Source organism: Rutidosis leptorrhynchoides, chromosome 7, assembly GCF_046630445.1.
Source record: "Rutidosis leptorrhynchoides isolate AG116_Rl617_1_P2 chromosome 7, CSIRO_AGI_Rlap_v1, whole genome shotgun sequence".
NCBI lineage: Eukaryota > Viridiplantae > Streptophyta > Magnoliopsida > Asterales > Asteraceae > Rutidosis > Rutidosis leptorrhynchoides.
Window position 1 is genome coordinate 84,942,643 of NC_092339.1, and position 4,448 is coordinate 84,947,090.

General features: G+C 31.7%; 1 non-coding gene across 1 annotated transcript; it reads left to right on the top strand.

The window, feature by feature from the left end:
- Positions 1-1,403: 1,403 nt before the first annotated feature.
- On the top strand, positions 1,404-1,510 carry LOC139860649 (small nucleolar RNA R71). Its single transcript, XR_011763279.1, has one exon. It is a non-coding gene; the product is annotated as a small nucleolar RNA R71 (small nucleolar RNA).
- The last annotated feature ends 2,938 nt before the right edge of the window (positions 1,511-4,448 follow it).

The window sequence follows — 4,448 nt, forward strand, 5'->3', positions numbered from 1 at the left end:
TCCCTCTAGGATATTTTACTGATCGATCGGCTAGTTGTATGCTTATTCGTGTTGGTTTCAATTCTCCGAGGTCTAGTTTAGCGTATAGTGAATACGGCATTAAATTTATACTAGCACCTAAGTCTGCCAATGCTTCTATTGAACTAAGACTACCGAGAAAACATGGAATTGTGAAACTTCCTGGATCTGATAATTTTTCTGGTATTTTATTCAACAACACTACAGAACAATTAGCATTCATTGTAACAGTCGAGAGTTCTTCCATTTTCCTTCTATTTGTGATAAGATCTTTCAGGAATTTAGCATATCTTGGCATTCCTGAAATCACATCAATGAAAGGAAGATTGACATTTATTTGTTTAAATATATCCAAGAATTTGGATTGCTCGGCATCAAGTCTTTCTTTTCTCATTTTACTCGGGTAAGGAAGTGGTGGTTGGTATGGTTTAACATAGAGTTTAGCCTTAACTGTACTATCTTCATTAACCTTTTCAACTACCGGTTCTATTTCCTTCTCTTGCTTAGGCTGTGGTGTCTGTGTAGTAGGAATAGAGTCATCAGAAATTACAGATATTTCAGGTGGTTTAAGTGTAATAGCACTTCTCGTGGTAATGGCTTTAGCTGTTTCATTCCGGGGGTTAGCATTTGTATCGCTAGGTAAACTTCCCAGTTTTCTTTCACCTATCAACCTTGCTAGGTTGCTCACTTCTTGTTCCAGATTTTGGATTGAAGCATGTTGATTTCTAAATGCTTGAGCATTTTGAGATGTGAAAAATTGAGTTTGAGATTCAACTAGCTTCGACATCATATCTTCTAAATTTGGCTTTTTATCATCGGTTTGTGGTGATTTATTTGGAAAAATAGGTCTTTGCTGGTTGTAAGTATTATTAGATACTTGTTGATTGCTAGGACCTTGTTGGTTATTGTATGGAACATTTCGATTATAATTCTGATTTTGATTGTAGTTTGGTCTTGGCGGTTGATAATTATTTTGATAATTATTTCCAAGCCTTTGGTTCATGTATGAAACATTCTCTCTTTGTTCCATTGTTTATTCAATACTGAGACAATCTTTTGTCAAATGTGGTCCTCCATACTGTTCGTAACTAATTTGTATTGCGTGAATATCTTTAGTCATCTTTTCTATTTGTCTTTCGAAAGCATCTAGCTTTGCGGAAATGGAATCAAAGTCATGGCTAGAATCGGCTCTAGCCGCTTTAGATGATCTAACGATATCTTTTTCTTGATGCCACTCATGTGAGTGAGAGGCTGTGTTATCAATAATTTTGTAAGCTTCAGTTGCGGTTTTTTTCATAATGGAACCACCAGCTGCTATGTCGATGTCTTTTCGTGTAGTAATGTCGCATCCTTGGTAGAATATTTGTACTATTTGATAAGTGTCTAAATCATGTTGAGGACATCCTCTCAACAACTTTTCGAATCTTGTCCACGCCTCATATAGAGTTTCATTTGGCTTCTGTGTGAATGTAACAATTTCTCCTTGAAGTCTTACTGCTTTAGCTGCCGGAAAGAATCTTTTAAGAAATTTCTCAACTAAAACATCCCATGTATCAATCGCCCCTTCAGGTAACGATTCTAACCAATCTTTGGCTTCTCCCTTTAAAGTCCAGGGAAATAACATGAGATAGATCTGTTCATCCTCAACTTCTCTGATTTTGAATAGAGTACATATCCTATTAAAGGTTCGAAGATGTTCGTTTGGATCTTCCTTCGGCGTACCACTAAATTGGCATTGATTAGTTACCATGTGTAGGATTTGTCCTTTGATTTCATAATCTGGCGCATTAATGTCTGGTTGAGTAATTGCATGACCTTGGCCAGTGCGTGTAGCTCTCATTCGGTCTTCCATACTTAGAGGTTCCTGATTTTCCATGACTTAATTTGTTGAATCTAAATCACTAGAGGATTATGATTTAATGGTTTCTTCCACGACAACCTCTCGTTGAATGATTAGTGGTTCCGGAGGAAATATTAGTGGTTCAGGATCTCTGAATTGTCCTTGAATATCATCCGGGTTCTCAATTGTGAGGTCGGGTTCAAAAAATGGATTATCGGAAATTTGAATTGGAGTACTTGGTCGACTAGATGATGATTCTAAAGAAAAATCAATGGCGACAATGTTGGCTAGATGTCTTGATCGAGTTACGGGAGGTGAACGTATGAAAGGTGGTGAACGTTTTGCTCGGTGCATTCACAGAATATCCTACTAGTAAAAAAAATAAAAAAAATTATATAAGTTATCAAATTAATAGACTTTTCTGATTTTGCCCACGTTTCGAATAGCCAATAGATGCAGCAGGTAGCCAGGACCCTCTAAATCGGAAGCCCACAACTCGCCACTAACAAATCCAACTATTACTACGAACCAGAAAATTTTGGATGTCTATCAATTTAACCACTTAAAATAATTTTTCGTCGAAATTTTGAAGATAAAATCTATGTCCTAAAAACTAGAGCGTCGAGAAATAAGAAAGAAGAAGAGTGCGTCGAAAAACGTCGAAAAATAAAAGGCCGAAAAATAATAATAAGCAAGCAGAGCGTCGAAACTTAAAAGTCTAAAAACTAAATATTAAAACTTGCGTCTAAAGGTATTAAAGCTTAAAGGAATTCTATATCCAAAATGGCAATAACTTAATAGGCACTAAAATCTATTAAATATTAAAGCGATAAGCGACGTCGTAAAATTCTAAAGCGCCTAAATCTTAATCTAAGAAAAAGCACTTAAGGAATTTTACGGCAAAGCCTAAAAATCTAGAAATATAAAAGAACTACGGCAAAAACTAAGTTTAAACTAATTACGAACGAAAAATATATAAATTACGAATTAAACGTTTAAAAATACAAATTATAACTAAAATGATAAAAATATAAATTTTATAAAAATATTATTTTTATATTATTATTTTATAAAAGTATTAATTTATATAATTAATAATAATATTAAAACTTAATATTACTAATTATAAACTAATATAAATAACTAATTAAATACTTAAACCCTAATTAGGATATTAATTAATAATAATAATTAATAATACGTAACCCTAATCCGTACGTCTGATTATTCAGGCCTGTCAAATCACCTCATGCGACTACATAAGGTTTCCTTGGTCTGTCCATGCGATCGCATGGCTTCGGGTACCAGGCCTTTGTTGGGCTTCGACAGGCTTCGGCCCAATTTTAGTATTAATTATATTTTTTCTGAAAAGGTTTATATAAAATATTATGTAATAAAAATTTATATTTTAAAAAAAACTTTACTTATTATTTTTAGTTTTTAACAAAAGAAATAAAAAAATATAAACTTTTTAATTTAAACACTTAAAAATATAGAAATATATTTTTCTTTTTTTTATGTTTTTTATATTTTTAAAACTTATGTAAATATATTTTTATAAAAATAGCTTAAAAACTAAAAAAAATTTATTATAGCATTCTATGGCGTCCCCGACAGCGGCGCTAAAAATACTTGATGTGTCCTAGGTGTAGTACGAAATAGATTATATTTTACTATGAAATACTATTAAATACGATACAATTTTACACAAGTTATTTATTTATTTATTGAATGGATATACCTAAACCTTGCTACAACACTTATAGGCAGTGTACCTAATCGTAGAGTAGTGTAGCTTTTAGTAAGTCCGGCTCGTTCCACAGGGAGCTAGCTGAGTTTAATGCTATATATATTTTAAACTATATTTGTGTATATATATATATATATATATATATATATATATATATATATATATATATATATATATATATATATATATATATATAAGTAGTAGTATTATTATTATAAAGGGGGTTTTACCGTTTAATGACCGGTTTGTCGATTTTACGTCTTAAATCACAATTAAAACCTAATATAAAATATTAAATATAAATATAAATTAATTTAAAGCGTAAAGTAAATGACGATAAATAAAAGTGCGATAAATAAAAGTACGATAATTAAAAGTGCAATAATTTGAAGTACGAAAAATAAAATGACGATAAATAAAAGTGTGATGAGATATAAAATAAAAGAATTATACTTATTTAAACTTCCGTAATCATGATGTTTGATGTGTTGATTTTAATTTATTACCATAGGTTAATTGTCCTTTGTCCTGAATTATTCAATATGTCCATCTGGTTTTGTCTATAATAGTCCATCGGTCATAATTATAAAGTGCGAGAGTCTTCGCCAAATTAACCTTATAACTGAAGTCAAATATTCCAACTAATTGGGGGATTCGAACTGTAACAAGGTCTTAATACTTTGTTTAATGAATACACCAGGTTATCGACTGCGTGTAATCTAAGGTTTTAATACTTTGTTAACAATTACACCAATTACCCTTGAATGTAATCCACCCCTGTTTTAATGAGTCCAGTGACTATTAATCCATCCCCGTGTCCGGTCAAATGAACAATTATTA